General features: G+C 37.2%; 1 long non-coding RNA gene across 1 annotated transcript in view; it reads left to right on the top strand.

Annotated features, from left to right (window-relative positions):
* The window catches only part of LOC144381567 (uncharacterized), a 74653-nt gene extending 47425 nt beyond the window's left edge, over positions 1 to 27228 (top strand). Inside the window, exon 3 of the long non-coding RNA XR_013446928.1 lies at positions 26971 to 27228. This is a non-coding gene — a long non-coding RNA (uncharacterized LOC144381567). The remainder of the gene's footprint in view (positions 1 to 26970) is intronic.
* The last annotated feature ends 570 nt before the right edge of the window (positions 27229 to 27798 follow it).

Raw genomic sequence — 27798 nt, 5'->3', positions numbered from 1 at the left:
AAAAGTTATTCTTCTTCAAATGAAAGAAAAAAATAATGCAACTTGGAGCACCTGGGTGGCTCAGTCAGTTAAGTGCCTGCCTTCAGCTCAGGTCATGATCCCGGAGTCCCAGAATTGAGGTCCACAGTGGCTCCCTGCTCAGCGGGGAGTCTGCTTCTCCCTCTGCCCCTCCCCCTGATTGTGCTCTCTCTCTCTCTCTTAAATAAATAAATAAATAAATAAATAAATAAATAAATAAATAAAATCTTTATAAAAATGCAACAAATACTAGTTCTCTCCATATTCCCAACTTTGCATAGATGAAAGCACACAATGAATTCAGTGTTCAAAAGACTTTAAAGACATTGTGTGAGTGCAGAAAGGCAGTCACCAACCTTCATGGTGAAGGGTAGCAGAATTTGTCACCCCAAAATATGTCACTTTGACATAAGGATTTTTTTGAACTGAAGGCAACTGAAGAACAGTTTTTAAAAAAACAAACAAACATACAAAAAACAAAACAAAAATCCTCTGTCCTCCCCTTATTTGCCTATAAGTAGGACATAAATTTACAAAGGTGTCCCCCTCTACCAGAAAGGACACAAGTTAATCACCAGAGACAACCTTTATCAGCCTGGAGACTTTACTAACTAGCCTTTATTTACCATTAGTTTCTTATAAATTTGCCTGCCCACAATCTCCTGCCCCTAGAGGCTCACAGTCCTTTGTCTTGTCACTTGTCTAAAAATTTATTGTTCCTTTGCTAAGATGCTATAGAAACCCAAGCTCTAACTACTCTGAGTTACTCATCCCTGCATTTCTCCCATGTATATATGAAATATGCTGGTTAATAAAACTCTTGTTTTTCTCTTATTTAATCTGTCATTTGTTATAGAGCCCCAGCCAAGAATTTAAGATGGGTAGAGGAAAAAATTTTCCTCCCCTAGAATGGCAAGCTAAATTTAATTTTTCATGAGAAGAATTAAGAGAATTTTGTTGGAGGTTGCAATACCTTAAAATATAGATGAAAAGAGTGATGGATTATGTAGAAGTAGAAAATAACTCAGAAGTAGAAGATACCCCACTCTTATGCTCTCCCATGCTATCACAATCAGTACTTGTCATATCTTGGCTTATCCTTTAGGAGGAAAAAATAGAATATAAACCTTGTCATCTTCATGTCTAAGTAGACTCTTTGGCCATATTTTTATTTTGGAGATTTGATAACATCTGTAGCCTACTTGATTTTCAAGGTAGCTTTTTACCAATGTCTCAAAGGCAGTTGAAAACCTAACAGAATTTACTAAGCCAGCCACTAAGACCAGGGAAGGCTGTCACAATTTTTTTTTAAATTAGGAACATATCGGTTTTCTAAATTTGGATGAGATGACATGAGTGCATGTCTAAGCAATTTTCAAAAATGTAGTTATTACTTATATCTTGTCTTTAAAGGAAATTAAAAACCCACTGCTTTGAATTTACAAGTGGTACCAAAATCTAACATCTCTGCTTAGGGGATTTAAAACAATATTAAAGAAATAATTTCATTTTAGGTTACTTTCAGTTTCATAACAACTTTAGGGAAGAGAAGAGTCCACTCGAAGCTGAAAAAGTATAGACAATCCTGTGAAGGTGAATTTGGTTCAATGCCTTCTTCCTAATTATCTTCTCCACTTTCAACCACTGGCACTATTAAACCAAATATGCTGTGTTTAGCTACCACCCTCACCATATCCCTTTTCTTGATGATCTTTCTTCCCATATGTTTGTAACTGCAACATTCCCCATCTTCATTGCATCTCATTTGTTCAGAGTACGAGATTCAAACTATATTTTCTGATAAACGACTCTAGGCCAAAGTGTTAATGAGCAAGGACTAGAAAACAGATTTTTGGTGATCTACCCATTTGAGTGGAGATTTTTAGATGAATTTACTCCATACTCATTTCCTAAAGCATAAATGGCTGACATTTTAGGTTTGCACACAGAGCTCTGATTTTAAGGACACTCAAGTTATACTTCCCAGTGGCTGCTTACCTTATATAGCATAGGGCGGACTATGGTTATTATCAAGTCTGTGTTCCTTTTTGGTAAGAGAAAAGGCTGAACCAATTGATTAGTCTAGTGGTTCTGTATGAGTAGTTTTGGGAGGGATATCTATAAAAGAAATAGTGATATGTGACTACAGGGATATCGAACACATTTTTCGTTTGTTAAATTCAAAATGATACTTAAATTACAGCAAAGTTATGACAGAGTGACCAAGGTTTAACAGCAAACTTTCATTTTCTACATCAAGCATTTGCTGATGACAGACCTAGGAATTTAAATATGGCCTTCTCTGGAGATGAGCAGTTCTCATGAACAGACTAAGAAATTTGCCTGGAGGCCTTCAGAGAGTTCACTTGAAGGTCACCTTTCACTGGGACAGATGACTTGGCAGGAGGGATGGGCTGTAGAAATTCTGCCTTTTCCAATTTCACACTTTCCTTTCCTCCGTCTTCAGAGCTAATATAGATCTAATTTTCCCGCCTTTCTCATGTCATTTTTCATACCTTGACACAGGGCATCTCTCATATTTCTGCTTAGATCAAGGGCAGAGCCAGGAAGATCAAAGCAGAATAAGCCTTAGCTAAATGTTTATGCCAGTTTTTCAAATTTACGGCTTGCATGGAATACTCAAAGTGGTCATAAGAAAAATCCATTTTGTTTCCTACTTAAATTATTTTAATTTGGTCTAACAAACCAAGAGTCAAATGCTATCAGACCTGCTCTATGGTTCATAACTTCCTAAAATAAAATTGAAATTGATCCAAGAAAAGACTAGAAGGCATTCCAATGTTTTCAAAATGGAAGATAAAAATAATCTTTTATTGTTATTAAGCAAATACTCCTTTTGAGAAAAACAATGTGACACGGGCAGATTCCATGGCCAGATGGGTGGCCTTGTGTAGACAAAATAGTGGAACATCTGACTAAATTTTGTACTTTGGTGTCAGGTAGACACAGCAAATACAGAAGATAGCCGATTCTATGACAGATTCCTTATCTTTTCCAGATTCATATGGTCAGCCCGCTTGTGAAAATTTAGGGACTATGCCTTAAAATAACAATAAACAAAATATGATAATGCTCTAATAGAATCATAAATAAAATATTTATAGTTCATGTCTTCAAATATCTCTATGGGTATGTGCCACAGAAAACTAGACTCAAAATTATTGAAGCCTTAATAGTATTTAAGTGTGATATTTACAAAAATTAGATCTCTGCAATTATATGATGTGATCTACATACATGATATATATTCAGCTAACATTTTTAAGAATGGCTTAAAAATTTCTCCAAAAATTCTTGTCTAGGATCTAGTTTTTTTTTTTACACTACTGATCTGAGTGATAATATTACTGTCATCCCAGTTACATCAGCATGAAGTTTTCTATTCATTCTTGTAAATGTATGTGTGTATGTGTATTTGTGTGTGCATGTATTTGTGTGTGCATATGTGTGTGTACGTATGTGTATTTGTGTGTGTGTGTATGTGTGTATTTTAAGCACTGACCAATTGATGTAGACAGCTGACAGCCTCTTTTGCTTTGCCAAAATAGACCATGGGTTGTAGGATTTTTAGAACCACCGATTCCAGACATTCCAAAATTTCCATTGTCCTGGAGAGAAGCCAAAGGCTTATCATCTCTTGAGTTGATTACGAAAGAGCTTTCCTGATCTTCCTCTTTAACCAAAATGTTCTCATTCTCTTTCTTTGCAGGCCCCTAGGCTCTTGTTTTCTGAGATAAATCACTCTCTTTCCTCCCAAAGCAAAATGAAAGGGGCAATTATACCCTCGGTGATTCTTAATTGTCCCAATTAACTAAGTCAGTTTCTGGAGTCTGAGCTGAAAATGAAGCTTAGAATGTGCCTTCAATAAGTGGAATTTGTTAAGTCAACTTGAGCCTTTTTTTCCCTAGGAAAATTCAGCTATTTGAATATTGAACTGCAGTCACTCTACTGGTGCCCTCAATTTAGGTTAGAATAAAAGTAGTGTGCTCTCTTCCTATATCCTTAGTTAAATTACAGGGAACAACAACAACAAAATTCCAATACTGAGTGTCTCTTAAGCACGTTTTATTTTAAACAAGTTTTCATTTCTTCCACGTTTCCCTTATATCAAATCAGCATTTAATATTTGTTTTTGTATTCATGCCTGTTTACCAGTGAGTATCAATATGTCAAATAAGTTTTACTAGGAACTGATATAAAAAGCACTATGGGCCTAAAAGAAAAATTAATATCTGGGTTATATAACCTAGATACAGTCTTCTCTTACATATGGGAATATTGGAAAGATTCATTCATTAGTGAAGCTGATAATTAGAGGAATTTGAAAAAAATGTTTTGAAAAAACTTGAAGGTTACCACTAGGTTAATTAAAATGAAACATATATGTTTTGAATCACTAGATCAGAAGAAAGCAAATACAATATGCATTTAGCTAAGTCAAAATGGAGTGACATCATCAAGATGGTGACATAGGTTATTCCTGACTTCAGTTTCCCTTACAAGAAGATCGATTAGCAACTATCCGTACACAAGACACCACTGTGAAAATCCTAGAACCTGGGGATGAGGAAGCGGTCTACTGGACAACAGACACTGAGAAGGACCACATTAGAAGGGTAGGAGGAATGGCTCTACTGTTCCCAAATTGCCCCTCCCCCAGGTTGGCACGGCATGGTGCTATACCCAGAGGGCCTCCTGGGGCCTCCAGCTTCTCCAGTGAGAAAAAGAGAAGCCAAGGCTGACATCTAGCTCCTTCAGTGTAGCAGGATGCTAAGAAGTTAACTCAGGTCTTGCCTCACAGGAAGCACCCAAGCAGAGAGCCCAGCCAGTTGCTCTGTGTGTCTATAGAACTGAGCTACTGGCTCTGTTTGGCCAGGGAGCTTGGTGTGTAGTTTTGCTTGATTTAGGTCCATAGCCAGTGAACCAAACATACAGGCCTGTTTTACAGCCCCACCTGGGCAGGGAAACAAATTCATAACCCTGCATACTGCTGAAGATAGCCCTCAGTTCCACCTAACCAGGAAGCCTAACCAGAAAACTTGGAATGTTACATAACCCATCCTGTAGCCCTGCTTATTGCAGCACTCAAGCAGAGAGCCCAGCCAGTGGCTTTCTCCATCTGCAGAGCCAAGCTGGTGTCCCTGTCTTTCCAGGGAGCTGAGTGGGCAGATCTGCCTGTTTTTGGCCCCCCAGCCAATGAGCTTTAGTGGCCTTGGAGCCTGTTCTACTGCTCTTCCAGGGCAGCAAAACAAGTTTGAAGTCACATCTGCTGCTGAACATACCACCCAGTCCTATCTGACCAGGAAGCCTAACCAGAGCACCTAAGACAATACATAGCTCATCCTATAGCACTATTTGTAATAGCATCTGAGCAGAGAGCCCAGCCAAGAGCTTGGTCCACTTACAGATCCAAGCCAGTGGCCTTGTCCAACCAGGAAACTTGGTGGGCAGATCTGCCTGATTTAAGTCTCCAACCAATGAGCCATGCTGGCCTTGGAGCCTGTTCTGTCACCTTGCCTGGGAAGAGAAGTGGATTCACATCCCTGCTACTGCTGAATATAGTCCTCATGCCTGCCTGATCATGAAGCCTAACCAGAGCAAGTGGGAGGCTATGTGGCTCACCTTACAGCCCAAGTTGCAGTGATGTCTGAGCAGAGAGCCCAGCTAGTGGCTCTGTCCATTAACAGGGCCAAGCTGGTGGCCAAGTCTGGCCAGGGAGGTTGGTGATTAGTTTTGCCTGATTTGGGTCCCCAGCTACAAGCCATACCAGCAATGAAGCCTGTTCTATAGACCTGCCTAGGCTGGAAAGCAAATTTGAAGTCCCAGCTACGGCTGAATATAGCCTCCAGCCCTGCTTGACCAGAATCCAACAAATGGGTCAAAGAAGAAATTCAAAGGAAAAAAAAAATCTCAAGACAAATGAAAATTTGTCATACCAAATCTTATGGGATGCAGCAAAAGCAGTTCTAAGAGGGAATTTACGGCATTAAATGTATATCTCAAGAAAAAAGAAAAGATCTCAAATAAACTAACTTTACACCTTGAGGAACTAGAAAAAGAAGAGCAAACTAAGCCCAAATTTAGCTGAAGGAAAGAAATAATAATGATCAGAGTGGAAATAAGTAAAATAGAGAACAGGAAAACCATCAAAGAGATCAATAAAACTAAAAGTTTGTTCTTTAAAAAGATAAACAAAATTGACAAACCTTTAACTAAACAAGATAAAAACTGAGGACCCACATAAATAAAATAGTAAAAGAAAGAAGAGACAGTATAACTGATACCACAGAAATACAAAAACAAACAAACATAAGAGACTACTATGAACAACTATTCACCAACAAATTGAACAAGCTAGAAAAATGGATATATTCCTAGAAACATACAACCTACCAAGACTGAATCATGAAGAAATAAAAATCTGAAGAGACTTCTACTAAAACTAAAGAGATTTAATCAGTAATCAAAAACCTCCCTGGGGGCGCCTGGGTGGCTCAGTCACAAACGTCTGACTCTTGATTTCAGGGCAGGTCAGGATCTCATAGGGTTGTGAGATTAGCCCATGCTGGGTGTGGAACCTGCTTAAGATTCTCTCTCCCTCTCTCCCTTTGCTCCCCCCCCCCACTTGTGTGCTCTTTCTCTCTCTCTTAAAACAATGGGCACCTGGGTGGCTCAGTCATTAAGCGTCTGCCTTCGGCTCACGTCATGATCCCAGGGTCCTGGGATCAAGTCCCACATTGGGCTCCCTGCCTGGCAGGAAGCCTGTTTCTCCCTCTCCCACGCCCCCTGCTTGTGTTCCTGCTCTCGCTCTCTTTCAACTAAATAAATAAAATCTTTAAAAAAAAACAAAAAAACACACACAAAAAAAACACAAAACCTCCCAACAACAGCAAAAAGCCCAGGGCCAGATGGTAAAATTGATAAATTTTACCAAACATTTAAAGGAGAATTAATGTCAATCCTTCTCAAACAGTTCCAGAAAACCAGAGAGGAGGGAATACTCTCAAACTCATTAACAAAGGCAGCATTACTCTGATACCAAAGCCAGATAAGGACCCCACAAGAAAAGAAAACTACAGGCCACTATCCCTGATGAATATAGATGCAAAAATTCTCAAGAAAATACTAGCGAACTGAATTCTGCAGAACATTAAAATGATCATGTACCATGATCAAGTAGGATTCATCCCTGAGATGCAAGGATGGCTCAGCATACAAAAATGAATAAATGCGAAATATCAGGTTAATAGAATGAAAGATAAAAAATCATATGATCATCTGAATAGATGCAGAAAAAGCATTTGACAAAATTCAACATCCATTCATGATAAAAACTCTCAACACATTGGGTAAGGAAGGAACATAACTCAACATAATAAAGGCCATATAGGATAAGTCCAGAGCTAACACCATACTCATTGGTGAAAGATTGAAAGCTTTTCCCCTAACACCAGGAATAAAACCAGGGTGCCTACTCTCATCACCCCTACTCAACATAGTAATGGAAACCCTAGCCAGAACAATGAGACAAGAAAAATAAATAAAAGCCATCCAAATCAAAAAGGAAGAAGTAAAATTGTCAGTGTTTACAGAACATGATTTTATTTATAGAAAATCCTAAAGATTCCATCAGGAAACATAGATTTAATCAATGGATTCAACGAAGTTGCAGGCTACAAAGTCAGCAGTGTTTCTATACACTAACAATAAATTATAATATGAAAATGAAATAAAGAAAACAATCCATTTGCAATAGCATCAACAATAATAAAATAGTAATAAATTTTTTTTAAAGATTTTATTTATTTATTTATTTGAGAGAGAGAGAGAGAGCATATTAAAGGGGGGAGGGTCAGAGGGAGAAGCAGACTCCCTGCCAAGCAGGGAGCCCGATGCAGGACTCGATCCCAGGACTCCAGGATCATGACCTGAGCCAAAGGCAGTTGCTTAACCAACTGAGCCACCCAGGTGCCCCAATAGTAATAAATTTAACCAAGGAGGTGAAATATCTTTATACTGAAAACTATAAAACATTGATAAAAGAAATTGAAGAAGACACAAACAAATGGAACTGTATCTTGTGTTCATGAATTGGAAAAACAAATATTTTTTAAAAGGCTATGCATCCAAAGAAATCTATGGATTCAGTGCAATTCCTATGAAGGAATAAAGAAAGATTTCACTGGCATTTTTCACTGAAATAGAAAATATAATACTAAAATTTGTGCAGAACTACAAAAGACCCTAAATAGCCTTCCTGAGAAAGAAGAACAAAGCTGGAGGCATCACACGTCCTGATTTTGAACTATATCACAAAATTATAGTAATCAAAACAGTATGGTACTGGCCAAAAAACAGACACAGATGACTGGAACAAAATTGAGAGCCCAGAAATAAATTCATCCATATAACTTCAACTAACATTTGGCAAGGGACTCAAGAACACTCAATAAAGATGACATTATCTTCAATAAATGGTGCTGAGATAATTGGATAATCACATGCAAGAGAGTGAAACTAGACCCTTGTCTTATACCACCCACAGAAATTAACTTGAAATGGATTAAATATGCAAATGTAAGACCTGAAACCATAAAACTCCTGGAAGGACTATAATACTGGGGAAAAGCTGCTTGACATTGGTCTTGGCAATGATTTTTGTATATGACACTTAAAGCACAAGCAACAAATACAAATAAGAGGACTACATCGAACTAAAAAACTGCACATCAAAAGAAATGATCAACAAAATGAAAAGGCAACCTATGGAATGGGAGAAAACACTTGTACATTCCTAGCAGTGGAGTTGCTGAGTCAAAAGGTAAGTGCATACGTGGTTTTGTTAAATACTGCCAAATTTCTCTCTAGAAGGGATATAACAATTTTGTTTACCACAAGCAATATATGAGTGTTCCCCCAGCCTCTCCAACAGAATGTGTTGTCTTGCATTCTAACTTTTACCAGTCTGATAGATGAGAAATGATATCTTAATACTGTTTGTATTTCAATTTCTCTGATTTGAGTTAGATTGAATATTTTCCATGTTTGAGCATCATTTTCAAATTTTTTTAGTGAATTTTCTATTCACTCCTTAGTTATCTTTTAAAGAGGTTAATACATAAAAAAGTCTTTGATATTTATTCACATATTTACCATTTCTAGTACTCATCTTTACTTTATATGGGTCCAAGTTTCCATCTGGTAGCATTTTCTTTCAGCTTGAAGAACTACCTTTAACATTTCCTTTAGTGAAGGTCTGCTGGTAACACATTTTCTCAGCTTTAGTTTTTCTAAAAAAGTCTCTACTTTGCCTTCATTTTTTGACAGATATTTTTGCTAGATATAGAAATCTAGGTTGCCAGCCATTTCCTCCCAGAACTCTACGCTGTGCTGCTGTCTCCCGGCTTACACCTTCTCTGACAAGAAGTCTGCCATCATTCTGGTCTTGTTCCCCTGCTTGGTCCCAGCTGGTGGTATTCAACCCCTGAGTACGTGGAGGACCTCTGGGAAAGAGTTTTCGGGTGGGTGCTGTCCAGTATTGTGTCAGTACCTCCATCGAGTTTTTACCTGTCATGCTTACCCATACTTTGCCTTTAAATTCTTATTATGGGTTTGTCTGCTTACTTTATCATTCTGCTATTTTTTAGGGATGACAAAAGCCTCAGGTTTTTTCTCCCATATGAAAAGGTAGTTTGTTATATTCTGGAATTTTGTTCATTAAGTTTGTGTACTCAGTTCTGTGATGAGTTAAAAAGAATAAGAGGGGCGCCTGGGCGGCACAGTCCGTTAAGCTTCCAACTTTTGGTTTTGGCCCAGGTCTGATGTTGGGGTAATGGGATGGGGACCTCCATCAGGATCTGTGCTCCTCATGGAGTCTGCTTGGGATTCTCTCTCCCTCTCCCTTTGCCCGTGCCGCCCCGCCCCCCTCGAGTGCATGCTCTCTCTTTCTCTAAAATAAATAAATAAATAAATAAATAAATAAATAAATCTTAAAAGAAAAAGATTTAAGAATCTTTTAAGAAAAATAAAAAGAATAAGAGGTTATAATTTTGTAGCTTGTGAGTGTGAGAGTAATGCTCTCCTGTGATCCTAATCTAATGGAGCAGAAGTTCTTGGCTTCCAATGACAACGTTTGTAGTTACTCTATTTAGGCCACTTGTACATACAGTCAATTTTTGCTCACTTCATAGCACTCATTAAAGCCCCTGTTCAGATATGATCACCCGTATTTTACTGTAGGTACTGTGAGCTTTAGCAAGGAGATAGAAAGTATAATTGTTAAACCTAGAAATAATTCAATCTGTGGTTTTCTATTGGTAATCAAAGAGTGATTGACTTTTGTTTTCAATGCCTAGTATTGTCAAAGGGATTCAAGGAATATGATGGTTAAAGCTACTATATTAAATATTAGCAGAGTATTTGTAGATCACAATGCTCTATAACCTCTAATAAATTGAAGCTTTTTTAAAAAGAGTATTTTTGTGAGAGAGAGAGAGAGTGGGCACATGTGCACATGCACACATGAGTCGGGCGGGCAGGAGGGGGACAGAGAGAGGAGCAGATTTCCTGCTGAGCAGGGAGCCTGATGTGGGGCTGGATCCCAGGACCCTGGGATCATGACCTGAGCCAAAGGCAGACACTGAACCGACTGAGTCACCCAGATGCCCAATAAATTGAAGCTTTGTTTTTCTTTTGAATTTCTGTTGAGCTGTCACTCTTCTTGCACAGACATCTAGCAGTGCCCAAACACAGATCTCTACAAGAAAATGGAATTTGGGGAAACGGGTGCAGATTTCCAGTTTTCATCACTTTCTCTTCTCTTTCATATAAAAATGAAATAAAAGGGGGCGCCTGGGTGGCTCAGTCGTTGTACATCTGCCTTCGGCTCAGGTCATGGTCCCAGGGTCCTGGGATTGAGCCCCACGTCGGGCTCTGTGCTCTGCGGGAAGCCTGCTTCTCCCTCCCCACTCCCCCTGCTTGTGTTCCCTCTCTCGCTGTCTCTTTCTCTGTGTCAAATAAATAAATAAAATCTTTAAAAAAAAAATGAAATAAAAGATTTCATCAGTTTCATCATTAAGGTTATGTCACCTCCACAAAAGTTTTAATGGTTAAGAAAAGTTTAGACCATAATTTTCAACTATTATTAGACAGTGTGTTTATCTTCATTATTTTATTGTGTTAGATTTAAGATAACGATCATGTGGATGAATGGGTTAAATATTTCATTTCTAAGAGTGAATAACATTTCTAACCCTTCTTTTGTTTCCTGAAAGAGTACCAATTCAAGAGATTATGTTACTTTTCATTTGAATAAATGTCAGATATTAGGAAATGAAATGGAATGCCTGGAATGCCTTTGCATTTAATTGTGTTACAGCTGATTTTAGAATAGCTAGATATTTTTATTGTTTCAAAAAATATTAGTGTGCTCTAAATCAATATTCTTTCTATTATTCTTTCCAAGGTGGATATTCTAAATTTATTAGTTTTTATTTAGTGATTGACAATTCAATAGTATAAGTCTATTCATAACTAGCTTAGAAAAGCATTTGCATATTCCACTCTCTTGGTGTTTACAAACCATGTTAAATATTTTGATGCCTGGGTAGTATTTGTATGAAGTAAGTGTCTTCTGTCCAAGGCATACGTTTCCCATGTTTATTTTTTATCTGTTGCTTGAAATGAAATGGAATAGGGGCCTCTGGCTGGCTCAGTCAGTAGAACATAGGACTCTTGACCTCAGAGTCATGAGTTTAAGCCCCACATTGGGTGTGGAGCCTACATAAAAAAATTGTAACTCTCTACAGTAAAGTCGTATCAACAGTTTCAGAAATGAAATGGAATAAAATATAGAGGACAAAGACACTTCTTTTCTCCCCCTTTTCCCTATTCCTACCTTTGCCCATAGAAAAAGAGTAGCCATCAACCACCAACACTTTGGCTTTTGTGGAAAGTCCTGGGTGTGTGTCAGGGATAGAATGAGATGTGCAGTGAGAAACTACCTTCTCTGTCTCCTCCTGTACTAATCCCCCCATCATGTGCAAGGGTTTACCTGAGTTCTTTATCATCATTTCAGGTATACCATTACTGGATGGCAGGGCACTATAAGAGAGAGAAGATACAGAGTTAAACCACCAAAAATGTCCTGTGCCTTGTGTGTGTTGCAGTTTTATTCTGCCTGGGCCAGGTGGGAAGGAAGATGTAGTCTGTGTCACTTTCATCTTCTATCACCTGTTGAGTGCCTTTAGAAGTACACTAAACTTTCCCCACTGAAAACTAGGTAAAGTAAAAGACAAAAATGCTTTCAGTTTACTTAGGGCTTTATCAGTTAATTTTTTATCTATACAATTGCTCTCCATAAGTTTCTAAGGAAAGTGGAACTCAAACCATTAATTCCACTCTAATTTTGAGGCAACTGAACCGAGAGAATGATTACCAAGTTCATATAGACTTCAGATGGCAGAAGCAGACATAAACCAAGGGTGCAGACTTCCAATCCTCCTATTACTAGATGGTTCCACCTTTTCCCTTTGCAACCAGCAATTTGCTTTCCTGGGGGATTGCGGGTTTGAACTTCTAGGGGAGCCCAGTCCTTGAATGACATCTGTGTGTACTGTCCTAAAATTTTTCTAACTCCATTAGCAAAACTGCTCCAAGCAGACAGCTTTGGGTAAAAGAGAAAAGCTGTATTGGATGCACTGAGAAGAATGCAAAAAGAAATCAAAGGCAAAGTTAATTCCCAAGTACTCTTAATTTTTCAACTTGCACTTTTTTTTGTGGTCTTTATTTATTTATTTATTCATTCATTTTTAAAGATTGATTTATTTATTTTAGAGAGAGAGAGGTGTGTGTGAGTGAAGGTGGGGAAGGGGCAGAGGGAAAGGGAGAGATCTCAAGCAAACTCCCTGTTGAGTGCGAAGCCAGACATAGGGCACCACACTGGGTTGGATCTCACCACCCTGAGACCATGACTTGAGGCGAAATCAAGGGTCAGATGTTTAACCGACTGAGCCACCCAGGTGCCCCGTGGCCTCTTTTTAGATCTTAACTCTGTTTTGCAGTTCAACTATCAATTCCTGTTTTGCCTATCCTGAAGTCAAACAATGGTCAATAGCCACATGTATACTTAGTTTAATGTTTGTTCATTTATTTAGCACTTACTGAATCCTGACTATATACTAATCACTAGTATTTGGCCTAGGAATTTAAAAAGAATTAAAAAGAATTCCCTGCTTTCAAGGAGCATGTAGTGTAGTAAACAAGACCGAAAAGTTAGCAGAGACCATGGTTTTTCTATTGATTACAAAATAATGATCACATGTATTAGATTCTTCCTGCCCTGCCACTGTCCTTTCCCATTGCTGTCTTACTCAAGAAAATGAAATTCCTGAGTAAATGCTCTTTAAGAAAATGCTCTTTTAGATACTTAAGTTCAGAATGGAATCTGCAAATGTGCAGGGTTCTATTTACCCATGTCTTAAATTCAGAAAGGGTGGGGCTGTTCAGTTAGAGAGTTTCTCCAAACACTCTGTATCTCTTCTTAGAAAAAATTTCATATTCATTTCTGTGTAACCCATTGTCCAGTATTATTTGGTAGAATAATGCATTTTTGCTACTGTGATGGTGTAGAGATTCTCAAAGTATAGATCATGGAAGACCGGGGCTCCCTAAGACCCATTTAGAAGTCTGTAAAGTCAAAGCTATTTTTATAATTAAAGGAAAACACTCTCTACTTACAACACTTCTGACACCAAATACATAGGTTTTTTTCCACATCAGCAATCAATTCTTTGACTCCTCGGACAACAAATGGGTGTCCACTGATTTAACACACAAGTTAAGGGCTCAGTCCCACAAGCCTGCCCCCACTTCGGATACAGTTACAAACTCCTGACCTCCCACACTTCCCACTGACCAGACACAAACTAGGGTTTCCTGATCCTCTCCTCAGTTTCAATAATTTGCTAGAACAGCTTATAGAACTCAGAAATGGTTTACTTACTATTGCCACTTAATTATAAAGGACACAACTCAGGAATAGCCAAATGGAAGAGATACATAGGACAAGGTATGAAGCAGAGCATGGAGTTCCTTTGTCCTCTCTGGGTAAACTATGCTCCCAGCACCTCAATGTGTGCACCAACACAGAAGCTCTCTGAATCTCTTTGTTTAGAGTTTGTGTGGAGATTACATTACATAGACACGATTGATTAAACCACTGGCCATTAATGTTTAATTCAATCTCCAGCTCTTTTCCTTTTCCCAAAGTGAATTTATCTTCTGTTAAGTTTTGTATTATAAAACAATATATTCATTTTTTTAGCATAAGAAAAATTGGCATTAAAAAAACAACACTTAAAACAGACCAAGATGTCACGGTAAATAGTCAAGACAAAAAAGAAAAAGGCTTAATTATGATGTCATCTTTAAAAAATGAAACTACATCCTAAAATTTGTATGGAACCACAAAAAACCCCAAATAGCCAAAGGATTCTTGAGAACAAAGAGTAAAGCTGGAAGCATCACAATCCCAGACTTCTATATATTAGAAAGCTATAGTAATCAAAACAGTATGGTACCTGTACAATAATACACATAGATCAAAGGAACGGCATAGATTCTAGAAATAAGCCCACACTTATATGGTTAATTAACCTTTGACAAAGGAGGCAAGAATATACAATGGGGAAATACAGTCTCTTCAACAAATGGTACTGGGAAAACTAGACAGCTACATGCAAAAGAATGCAACTGGACCACTTTCTTTCACTATACATAAAAATAAACTAAAATGGATTAGACCCAAATGTGAGACCTAGAACCATAAAAATCCTAAAAGAAAACATAGGCAGTAATTTCTCTGACATTGGCCATGGCAACATCTTCCATATACTAATATGTACATATATATACATGTATATATACACATGTATGTATATAAATATACATACATGTGTGTGTATATATATATATATATATATATACACACACACACACACCCATATTCTAATATAATGGAATATTACTCAGCCATAAAAAATGATGAAATCTTGCCATTTGCAACAACATGGATGGATCTAGAATATCGTGCTAGTAAAATAAGTCAGTCAGAGAAAGACCAATATCATATGATCTCACTCACATGTGGAATTTAAGAAACAAAATAAATGTACAAGGAAAAAAAAAAGAGACAAACCAAAAATCAGACTTTTAATTGTAGAGAACAATCTGGTGGTTACCAGAAGGGAGGTGGGTGGGGGTATGGATGAAACAGGTGATGGGGATTAAAGAGTACATTTGTCATGATGAGCACTGAGTAATGCATAGAACTGTTGAATCACTATATTGTTCACCTGAAACTAATACGACACTGTATGTTAACTATGCTGGAATTCCAAAAAATATAGAATGACATGCATATAAGGATAAGCAAATTAATATTTATTTTGTAAAAAAAGTAGAAAGAGAAAATTGGGAAAGAGAAAATTTTATTAAAGTAATTCTGAACATAAGTTGAAATTAGAAATATTATCTTTTGTTAATTTTCCATAAAAAAACAAATGTGTGCATTACCATAATTATATATCTATGTTTTTTAAAATCAGGGTCGCCTTTTTTTTTCTTCTTAGGAGTACACTAATTTTATTATATTGTTTTAACTTAAGATTTTTTTAAAAGTCTATTGTAAACTTTTTTCTTTGTTTATATGATAGATCCCAATTTGTATTTTAATTGAAATACTGACATAAATCATGTATCATATAATCTTGTCATATTTTGTGATCATCTGCTTGGTTTTAGTTTTTCTATTTAAAAATATTACTCTTGTATCAAAAAGAAAATAAGGATATAGAACTTTTATTATTTATTATTATTTTTTTAGATTTTATTTATTTATTTGAGAGAGAGAGCAAGAGCATGGGGAGGAGCAGAGGGAGGCGGACAAGCAGACTCCCCCTCTAAGCAGGGCTTGATCCCAGGACCCCGAGATCATGACCTGAGCTGAAATCAGGAGTCAGACACTTAACCGACTGAGCCACCTAGGCATCCTAGGACATGAAACTTTTAAAAGAAATTCTTTATATTTCAAAATGATGGTAATATTCCATTATGAAAATAGGACATACCCACTAATAGAAAATGTAAAAGATACAGGAAAGTAGGAAAAAAGCCACCAGAATGACTATTGACATTTCTAATATTTTCTTTCAGGTTTTTTCTATGCTCTATACATGTTATATATTTCAAATCAAACTGCAGATAATATTTGTTCTCCTTTTTTCTCTTTAAAGTAAGAATAAACCTTTAAAAACCCTTGAATGGGGTCTTGCACATACTAAGCTACCTTCTCTGTCCTCTTTGTCAAAGAACAGTATGGCTTAGTTCATTGAAGTCATGTTTATAATGATATTTTGAACCTAACTGTTTACATACATCATCTCATTCAATTTCCTCAAGAACACTCTGATACAACTGTTATTCCTATATCCATTTTATTGGCAAGAAAACCGAGGCTCTTAGAGATCTGGCAATTTGCCCTACATCCTATTGATAGTAAGCGCCTAAGATTGGAACTCAGGTTTCATTTGAGCGCAAAGCCTCCAATTTTAACCCTGAACTTTATTGCCAGCTATGTCAAAGTGGTTGAGTAATAAAGAAAAACAGGTTAGATGGCTTAGTGGTCATCACAGTCATGGAGACCACCTTTTTAGATCTGTGCTCTTCTGGTTGAACGACTGATACATTCTCCTTTGGATGGGAAGGTCTGAGCTTATCTTACAGAGCTGTTGCTTTCTCCATAGGCTGTGGGAAAATTGAGAATGTTCTTGCTCCAAAGACCCAGGGAGTGCACTGGCCATGGCAGCTGTTTCTCTATGGGAGGACCAGAGAGGTACACAGTGGCAGCCTGCACAAGAGTGCATGGTTGCTAGTCTGCAGGGGCACCCTTGCGCATACCTGCATGTGCTGGTGGCTTCCTCCATTGTGACTGACCTGGGGAAGGTCATTGTGATCAAGATAGCAGACCTCAAAGTCATGTTGGGGAAATATGATTGGGATGACAACAGGGATGAGAAGAACATCTAGAACCTGTGTATTTCTCCTGCCATTCTGCAGCCCAACTGTGACCTCATCCTGCTTGTTGCTGAATTTAGCATTCTGAAGCTCCTGGACAAGGCTCATGTCAGTCCCCTCATCTAGCTCATTTTCCTCAAGGCCACTTGGGACCTTGGCATCTCCTTCCAGGCACTGGCAGACTTGAAGAGCACTGGCTTCAAGAATGATACTGGTAGATTCATTGCTGTGTGAGGAGCATCATGAAGACAATGGCATTCTAGTGATTGTCATGGACAACAGGCCAGCTGGGACACTACCTCCCTTTCTGACATCTGTGTCAGAGATGGTGTGTGTGTGTGTGTGCGCACGCGTGTGTGTGTGTGCGTGCGCGTGCTGGTGTATGGTCTGTCTATCCGTCCATTCATACATCCATCTCTGTGTTACATGAGGCAGTGTGGACCTGAAGTGTGATTCTGCCTGTGAATTTGGCTGTGCTGGGGAGAGGCTTCTGATTTCAGAGACAAAACTCACTGGAGGGTGAGCAGAGCTCAGTTTCTAGTAGGCCACTTCCTCCTTGACTGCTCAGACAACCACTTGGAAGACATCAGGGCTCACAAATACTGAGTTCTTCAGAGACAGACCATATGAGTAACAAAGAAAATCTTCCCATTCAACCAATCCAGTGGCCTTCTCCACCCTCCAGTGGTGTGAATGGCATGGTCAGCTCTGGTTGAGAGAAGGTTAACTGGGGAGATCTGGGTTTCATGAGGCCTATTCTGAGGTTCCAGTGAAGCCAAGTTCCAAAGATCTGCCTGCAAGACAGCTCAGGACAGTGGAGCTTCGATGAGGCGCATGCTTTTGTGTACATTGCCACAGTATAGTGTGGTCCTTTTTCCTTCCAATGCCCTATACACATATTACTAAAGCAAGATTTGGTTTCTGACGTACAAAAAAACAAAACAAAACAAAACACAGCTCCCTAAGCAAACAAAACAAAACAACAATAACAACAACAACAAACCCTTGAGTGGAGTGAGTGCTTGGTATTTACAGATGTTTGAATGCAGGGAAGAGAAACAAGGGAGGGAATCCAAATCTGTTGAATGAACACAAGGGGAAAAGTCCTCAGGAAGTTAGAGGGGAAAAGGTTTTCTGAAGGAAGTGGAGCTGAGATGCTGGGCACAGATCTCACAGGCAGAGGGGAAGGAACAGGAAGACTGTAAAGTGATGGGACAAAAATGGAAGTAAAACATCTCAAGGCCTTTCGGGATCCTGTTCCTGGCAGTGTAATTAGTGCATGGTTTCCTCCGACGTAAAGAGGGGGAAAAGATATATGAAAGGCTCTCCAGGGACGGAGTGGATGGTAAAGAATCCCTACTGTAGATGCCGGGAACACAGGCGGAGTCTCTAATCAGTGTTTTCCAGGATCAAGTTCAACTGGCACTGAAGATACATACAAAAAGCAGATGCATGATTTTGTCCTGTGGCTATTTCATCTACCTCGTCACTTGATGAGGCTAGCTGCCTTCGTCCCAGTGCATCACAGCCAGCACAGTGTCTCTACTTACGAGACATGAAGAGGTAGAGCTCACTTTAAATATGGTTAAAAACAAAAACAAAAACAAAACCCTGATCATACAATTGGAGATTTTTAAGATCAGCCCTTGGTTGAATCTCTTTGCTTAATGTTTTCTGGAGGTCAGAAGGAACGGTTACCTATCTGCATCGATTGCAGAGAAAGTTACTGCTCATTCTAAGTGTAGATTTTTAGGAGGGTGTTCCTGGCAATTGCTTGGAGTTGGCTTTTTCAAATTTAAATGGGAATCAATATTAAGAACTGGTTTTGGTGGACCCGTGGGAAGATTCTTGAAAATAGGCCATTGGTCAAGATGAATCTGACCTAGAAGTTTTAAAGCCTTGTTGGTATATTTAGAAGATAATGATTTTGGATTAAAAACATCTTAGCACTGTTTTTTCACAAGCCAATTCGTAGTGAAATTTGTAATACTTTTTTCCCCTGAAACATCTTAATAATATGCCCTCCTTAAAGAAATGTTTATGTAATACCTATGTTTTGACTTATTTTATAGAATGCCCAAGCAATGTTTCACAAAGAATGTTTCTCATGTGCTTACTATTTTGAAAATCACTATAGTAGATGCTATTTTTCATGCCCTTCTCAATATGCTCCATTTTGAAACTTCCACTATTAACTATTTTTGGTATTATTTCCAATTTTATTCATTTTCTTTTAATATAAATCAATATCAAACCTTGATTTTTGAAGTGTGAAATTTCATAAATGTGTGTCCACCCAGAGTTGAGTATGAGTATTATATGTGTTCTCTATCTTTAGTCTTCCAAGCCTAGAGTACTTGCAAGAATATTTTGGTGAATGATTTAATTGATGGAAAACATGGGTCTTAATAACACAGTATTGAATGGGCAAAAAAATAAACTTAATACATTTTGGACTGGTTACCAGTGCACTAAAAAAGTACAGAATCAAGTATGGGAATATAACCATAATTTTTTTTTGTTTTTACTTAAATTTATATCAACAGAGTGAAAATATGATAGCTCAGAATACCTAATAGTGTGGGTATATTTTCAGCATTTAAGAACTACTAGTTAAGTGAGTACTGTGAATTGTGTAAGACTGATGAATCACAGACCTGTGCCCCTGAAACAAATAATACATTATATGTTAATTAAAAAAAAAGAACTATTAGTTAAAATACATCAGTAGGATGTTATATATAAATTGCATTTTTTGGGAGATAATTTAAAAAATAAACAAATATCAGAGGTCTCATTTGATTACATAGAGAACAGTAAATAGAAGTTCTACTTTTCCCTCGGGGCCTTTGTCATGATTAAACAGGAATTGTTCATCCAGAGTTCCTGAAATAAGACATCCAATTAGGATATATGCTAACTCATCTTGAAACTGATGGAGGAGAGTTGAACAGAGGTTAAACATGACCTAAGATTGTTGGAAAAGCTTCCAGGAATTCATTTTCAAAGCAGATAATGTAAACTGTTTTAATTAACAGCACTATTCCCAGTGTAATTCCTTCAATATTTTGCAATTATTAGATTCTAAATAAGTATAAAATGCAATGTACCAGAATTATACTTGGCTAAACAGGGTTAGGTGATATAACTGAATGGGTTATTCTTTATTCTGTTTAACATTTTGGAGCCAACAAATATTTTGCTAAATAGATTCTCTGTAGAACCCATCTATTCTGCCTGAGGTTTATGATGTTAAATATGAATCAAAGTGGTTAACTTCTTAGGTATCTACTCAAAATTCTCATTTAAACTATATATTATAAAGGAAGTTTTGAGCATTTCAATAATTCCTAGGAGAGTCACTTTCTAGTTAAGGTACAAGTAATTTATATTCTGAGTCAAACCATTTGGGGGAAATCCTTCCAGAGAGTTAAAGCCTAATCATGAACAGTGCTTTTAAAGCCTTAATTAGAGAAGTAGGCCTGCATTATTTAAATGTTTTCTAGATATATCTTGTATGCAAACCTACTTTTTAGGTACTCAAAGAAATTTTTTAAAAAATTAATGGAAACTTGGAGAACTTTGGAAATTATTTATAATTGAGTACAAATTGGCAAAATCTGCCTTGCTTTGAGCCTCATTTATGAGTTTCTAACAGCCTTTGATGGCTAACTGTGAAGTGTTGGTGTTAGTAGAATGAATCTTTGAGGCTGATACTACTTATCACTTCCTGTTGTTAGCTTAACCCTCAAGAAAAGGCTTTCAAACATCATGGTTTTGTTTTCTTATGCTTGCAAATTAGAAACATCATCAAACAGGCTAAATCAAAAATAAGATTTAAAAAAATATTTTCTAAACAGAACAGCTAATTTCACTGATTCATTAAAAAAAAAAAAAAATGGTGGCCATGCTTCTCTTTTCATTATTTGATCAACTTATCCAGATATATTATTCAGTACTCTCGGTCTTAAAGTTCTTGGAGCCTCTTTTTAGCTGCAAATATTTTATATTTTCTTGTATTTCTCAATCTGTGATTAATGGGCAAAGCATGTATAAACAATTCTTTTAAAATAAATTTAGTATGTGGGGGATTTTTAGAAAACTCAGGGATTTTCAAGTAATTGAGAGATTTGAAAAGAGCACTTTGGAAGTCAAACTTTGGACTCAGTTTGTAGTGAAGGAACTATAAGCTTTATAGTAAAGAGACAAAAATGAAAAACAAGAGAATCCTTATATAAAGAGGAATCAAATCAGTTCAAAAGTGGTATTTCTTTTTTGAATTGAGTAACTCAGTATTCATGAGATAGGTGTTCCCCAACTGCCCTGACCCTCTCACATATATCCTGCTAAAAAGCAGTGAACTCTATTACAATTAACTCCTCTTATGTATGTGTGAAATTAGTCAGGTCTGAAATGGACTCCAGGCCTCTGGGTCCATGCTTCTCTTCTATGGAATTACTGAGGGACTATGAACTATTGTGCCATGAGAGAAGAATATAAAGGCCAATTTATTAACATGTGTCTGCATATATCTTGTTATTATTTGCAAGTCTTAATGCTAACCAGTCACTTCAAGTTTTATAGGATGTAATCTAGTACATGTAAATAAAAGTCAGGGTTCTTGAAACAAAACCATAAAAGTAGCAGATTGCAATCAAAGAGCAGATGTTTTGTGATGTCAAGCTAAATATTTATGGTCTTCCTTTAAGCCAATCACTGAAACTGACAACTTATCACAAATTATTTGACCATCTTAAGAGAACAATTTCATTAGAAAGAGGCGAAAAACTTTGCTTTGCAAACAAATAAACAGATTTTTATTCTTAAGAAAAGGAAAGAAACCCAATATGAGACAGAAGTAGAAAAATTCTGTAAATATATTCGAGTCTCTGATTAGTAGTGACGAGTGACCCATAACAACTAGCTTAGACATCTCTTAATTAGATTGTGCTAAGTACTCCAATTTACCTGAAAGTTGAAAAAATTACTCTCAATGTGGTTCTTACTAATTTAAATTCTCAATCAAAGTAAATTTTGTGATGAAATTTGGTCTAAAAATATGTTTAATGAACATCTTATTTGTTAGTTGATCTAGGAAGTGTTCCCAGTTTATTCTGGCTCTTTTATAGCAAAGGCAAAAAGGAACTTGAAAATCTACTTTCTGTTAGACAAACACATCATTCTTGCTTTTTTTAATGAGGGAGAAGGAATACTATTATTCATTATGTTTCCCTTGTGTTAAGACATAGAAGTTCATAATTGAGTAGAATCATAAGTAAGGTCGCTTAAGCCTAAGTGCTTAAGTGAAACTTGAACCCCCTATACAACATCCCTAACATGTTATTCTGTCTCTACTGGAGTATTCCAGTAATAAAGTAGTCTGACCCATCTTCAGGTGGATCATTTTGTATCAACTTGTATCATTCACAAGTTCACTCACTTAACAAATTTTTAATTGTCTACTGTATGACACACATAGTCCTAAGAAATGGAGCTATCATATTGAACCGGACAAACGCAGTCCCTCTCCATGTGGAATGTATAGACTGTTTTGGTTTTTTTTCTTAGTATTATGTCAAATTCTACCTTTCTCTAACTTTGACCTTTTGCTATTAGTTTTCATCATATCCACCTTCTATTCCTATAAGCTACACATTTAACCAGGCTCTTTTTAATTAACTGATCTATAAACTGATAATTTTTACATCAAGTCTGATTATAAGTTTTGAAGGTGAAAATTTGAGCTAACAGTGGTATAGGCTACTTGCAAAACATTTCAGCTAAAACAAGCGTGATTTTGAGTCATTAAAACAGATGCACTGAAAGTTCTACCATTTTCCTTCCTCTGGTCCATGTTTCTGAGATTGTTTCATTAAAGCTCAGTGCGTAGAACTGATTGACAAGTAAAGCAATGTAAATGCAAATGCCTGAATCCACAATAGGGCAGCCCCTTTAGAAGGGAATTGATGGCTCTGTAAATACAATACTAAATAAATACTCATGTATTGAGAATCGCCTATTAAAAAAAAACATTTGTCCTTAGACATATTTTGTTGTTGTTTTATAGGTAGTTACCAAAATTATTTTTTAAAAAGGATATAAAATAGACATTAATTATCTGCAGATTATATATGGGAAAGAATTCAACATATAATCTCATGCACTAGAAGACCAATTATTCTTTGAACCAAACCTTCCACCACCAATAATGGAATGCAGCCATATTTTCTTAATTGGCTCATGAATATGTTAAAGGGACTAGAGTTATGATCTTTTGCATATTTATTAATTCTATGTTTTCCTACTTATTTAGAAAGATTAACTTTGACAAAGAAAGAACTTATATTGACTTATTTTTTTAATTTACAAAAAACATATTTTATGTCTCAATTTACAGTCTTCACAGTGTATCTTCACCGTGTATACAGAATAAGTATTGATTTTATCATTTCAAAAAATGGTAGATGGGTTATTCCAGACTTGCTCTTTATTATGTATAAATGCAAAATCTCCTTTTCAATATTTCTAAATGTTACTTCTACCTTGTCAAGTAGATCCCTAAGTTGAACTGCCATTATACAGAATTTTCTTTGTCATTACTGTTTTCATCATAAACGAAAGCATCCATTTTATTAGCATAATCCTCTATCAACATTCTGGTGCTAAATATGTCCTAGTTGATAAATATTGGCCAAAGGGATCATCTGAAAAAGAGGAGGAGGAGGAGAATGTTGTCTGGAATTGCTTCATTTCTGTTACAATGCCCATCTTCTTGTTTTCTGACCAGGAAGAGTCAGAGTAAGTCTAATAGCATTTGTCATCCTGGAAAAGAAGGGCAGGCTCAAATCATGAGGACTGTTTAAGTAGTAGTGGAAGGAAAAGCAGAAAGGAGAGAAAAGTTTCAATGCATGACCAGATCTAAGTGGGGGATTGAGTCAACCGAAGAATTCTTTGCTCTGTGATTACTCTTCATTCCCAAGTACAGTTGCCTCGGCCAGCTGTCAGAATTAAAGGAGTGTCCCCTGAGATATAGTCCTCCCCAGGCTGAATCACTGGGAAACTGGCTTGTTCCTATATGAGGATCACATTTTTCCCCACTAGTGAGATGAGGAAATCATCTCTTACCACTGTGTGCTTCTCAACTTTTACTCTAGTCACAGGCATTCTTGAAAATCAGATAAAAGCCCTACTAGAAAAGTGTGTGTGCATACACACACAATTTTGAAAACAATTTGAAGGGGTTCATACACTTTCTGACACCCAGCCATGATTATCCTTGAGGCCAGGGATTCCAGATTAAGAATCTCCTATACTAGAGAAGAGGAAAGTAGATTTTATCAGTGTATTCCATGTATCAGATATTATAATAAGCACTTTATATGCACTATTTTATAATAATCTTGTGAGTTAGTTTTATTGTCTCTATTTTTTAAATGAGCTGGTGAGCATTAGTGACTTGCTCACGGTTAAGCAACCTATGACTGAAGACCTCAGAATACTAATTAGTCTGTTCATAGATACCTTATTGCTACATTCTTTTATTCTCCTCTTTCTGTTTTCCCTTTTGTGTAGCTAATATTCCAAACTGTGTTCCTGGCTCTCAGCTCCCTAGAGTATTATTTAATTTCCCCTTATCCTTACCCTGGCCGATATTTACTCATTTTCTTCCCACTCGGAGCTCCCATTATGCTTCAGGACTGGGATTTGGTGCCATGCTATCCCTCCTTTCACCAGCTGCCCAGAAGCAGAATCTTCTGACATACCCCCTCCATACTCTCTTCTACCCGACCCCCACTGATAGCCTGTACTGGTTTAGTCTCACATTTGTTCCTAAGCCAATACTAATTGAGGAAGGAAGTAGACCTTGGTGTAGTGAGTCTTAGAATTAAATTACTTTGACAAGATCTACTGATCTAGCCTCCAACAGCTGGGCCCCTAAGTGTCTATTTCTGCCAACTAGAAAAGGCCTCCAATGTTTTTAGGGTATGCCTTTGTGGGTCTCTGTACTTTTCATTTCATGGCATTCCCTTTGACAGCATGTGAGGGCTTTTATTATCTTGGAAATTAAATAAAAGAGAATATCCCTTGAGACTTAAAATGTTAGGTAATAAGGCAGAACAGAAATAAGCAACGTTGTGAGAAAGGTAAAGACTGGTTCCCATGTTAACAAGATTTGATTGTAACTTGGTTGTCTATCAACATTTTAAAAAATAAAGACTGCATCTATCAAAATAAGAATTGACCAGTCATAGAAATATGGAAAAAGGAGAGTTGCAGAAGATACATTTTCGCAATGCTAATCCCATGATAGTCAAGGAAATGTACACTCCTATTTACCCTTTGAAACTCAAATGCTTCCTGCTCAAGAAAGGCATTCCTCTTATGAAGAGGGATGCAAGGAACTGTAGGCAATGAACACAGCATGTTCTGGATTCATTCACAATAAAAGTATTTTTATGGGGACGTGAATGTGTTTTATGTTATCTTAGCCTAATGCAATTAAACAATTTATACATCAAATCACCCCTGTACTGATTCTATGCTTACCTAGTTACCATCTAATTATGATTTGATTTTCCATTTAGTTCTTTCTACAGGCAAACATTAATTGCTCATACAGATGATAAATATTTGATGTCTATGACAGTGATTTCTCAAGATGACTTAATAAAGTGGTCTTTGAACATTATTTGATTTGTCTTAAAGCCAGACTGCAGCTGAACACTTGCTAAAGCAAGTGGTCTGCTCAGTGTGGCTGTTCGATTTCTCATTGAAGATACACAAGTCAGGATTTACATGTCTTCCCTGGGCTTGGGTGAATATTAGTCAGAATCTTTCAGTTTCTCATCACTTGTTTCTCTGACCACCATCAAAAAGGTGAGTTTGAACATTCATTGCTGGGGGCAGCTCCTCTGAAGTGACTTATCTATCTGGGGTAGTCCCTAGGAAGGTCTTACCCAGTACCGGGCAGCCCTCCCTTTATGGTACTGCAACAAATTTCATCTTTCTGAATAGATCTTTACAGTGTCTGCTCTAGGACAGGACTTGGTTTCTCTTTGCCCCCAACTCTTTAGTCAGAGTAGCTCATTGGCTGATTATGTATCCAGTCCCTTGCTCTGTGACAAACTCTAGCCATTTGGATGGTGTGCAGATGCCTAGAAACAAAGCATTGGCTTGATCGTGAATTGATGATAAACCTGCTGAGTGACTGGCTCATGGACTGTGTGATAGCCTGTTCCTGTCCCCTTGGACTCTTGGCTGAGGTCTTCTAATACAGAGAAAAAACTGCAAATGATTCCTCCTGGCCACCTAGTGTTTGACAACCATCTGGATCTGCCCCTCTGGTGTCCAATGTTACTAGAAAGGTGAGCAGGCACTGATAGTGATCTGGTTTATGCCTGAAAGTTTCTGTATCTGTTAAAAACTCTCCTTAGACTGTCCTCACCAAGCTAGAACCTAGGGTTAAATGAGTTTTCCCAACACTGTCTTTTTCTGTTCAGTGCCAGTGTCTTTCCCTTTCTAATGGTGGGACGGCAGAGAGTCTTAAATGTCAGGCTTAGAAATAAGTGTAGACTTAAGTTGTGTCATGTCAGCAGGTAAGACTGTGCCCTCCAAAGATGAATAGATAGAAAAGGCAAAATGAAATGAAAAGAGGACATTTTTCGATGGGGGCCAGGTAGACTAAAACAGGGGTCTGACTCCTGCTTATTTTTGTAAGTAAAGTTTATGTAGAACATTGCCACACTCATTCATTTATGAATTTTATCTGTTGACTTGGCCTACCACAGGAGGGTTGAGTAGTTGTGACAGAGATCAGATTATGCAAAGCTTAAATTTTTACTATCTTGTCCTTTACAGAACAAGTTTGCAGACTCCTCATCTACATGATGATTACAGAGACCTGGACAAATTAAAGGATTAGCAATAAGAATGAAAGAAAGTTATGAAGGACACTGAAGAACTTTTACTGCAAGCTCCTGATAAATGCCTAAGAAGTTTTTGATGCACAAGTCTACCGCAGATGTTACATTAAACTTGAGTAGGTTTGCCACTGTGAGCGACAGGTATGATACCACCCTTTCACCCCAAAAAGTAAAAGAAAAAAGAAAAGAAGAACCTATTCTGATGTTCTGATTTGTTACAAAATAATAACTTACTATCTTTGAAAAATGGCCATGCTTCATCTGAAGCTTTATGATTTTGGGGAAGAAACAAGGTACCCAGTGAACTTAATGGCAGGGAAAGTGGAATAATTCCAGATGGTGTAGACAGAGGAAATGTTCTATGCATTTGTTGAAGTACAGCTTCAACCAATATGGAAAAACTATGGAATTCTGGGAAAATAAGAGCAATGGACATGTTTGAATTCGCAAGAGCAAAAAATAAATCTCTATCTCTCTAGAAAGATAGATAATTAGTCATGTGGAAAGAAAGAAAGAAAAAAGAAAAGAAAAGAAAAGAAAAGAAAGTAATTCCATTATGTTAAATGAAATTCTTCTCTATGCAATACAATTTCTCCTTTTGCTGTTACCTTTCCCCTATTAATTCATTAACAAGCAATGTCTCAGGAGAGAAATTATATTGAATATAGAGGACAAAATGTCAATATCTTGGCTTCTGAGTTCCAAAATAGGCTCTTGAGACTCATAACAGAGACATATTCTTGAACGTCAGGGCTTTTGACCT

Source organism: Halichoerus grypus, chromosome 4, assembly GCF_964656455.1.
Source record: "Halichoerus grypus chromosome 4, mHalGry1.hap1.1, whole genome shotgun sequence".
In the NCBI taxonomy this organism is placed as follows: Eukaryota; Metazoa; Chordata; class Mammalia; order Carnivora; family Phocidae; genus Halichoerus; species Halichoerus grypus.
Note: the sequence above shows the minus strand (reverse complement) of the source record. Positions and strands in the feature narration are given on the sequence as shown.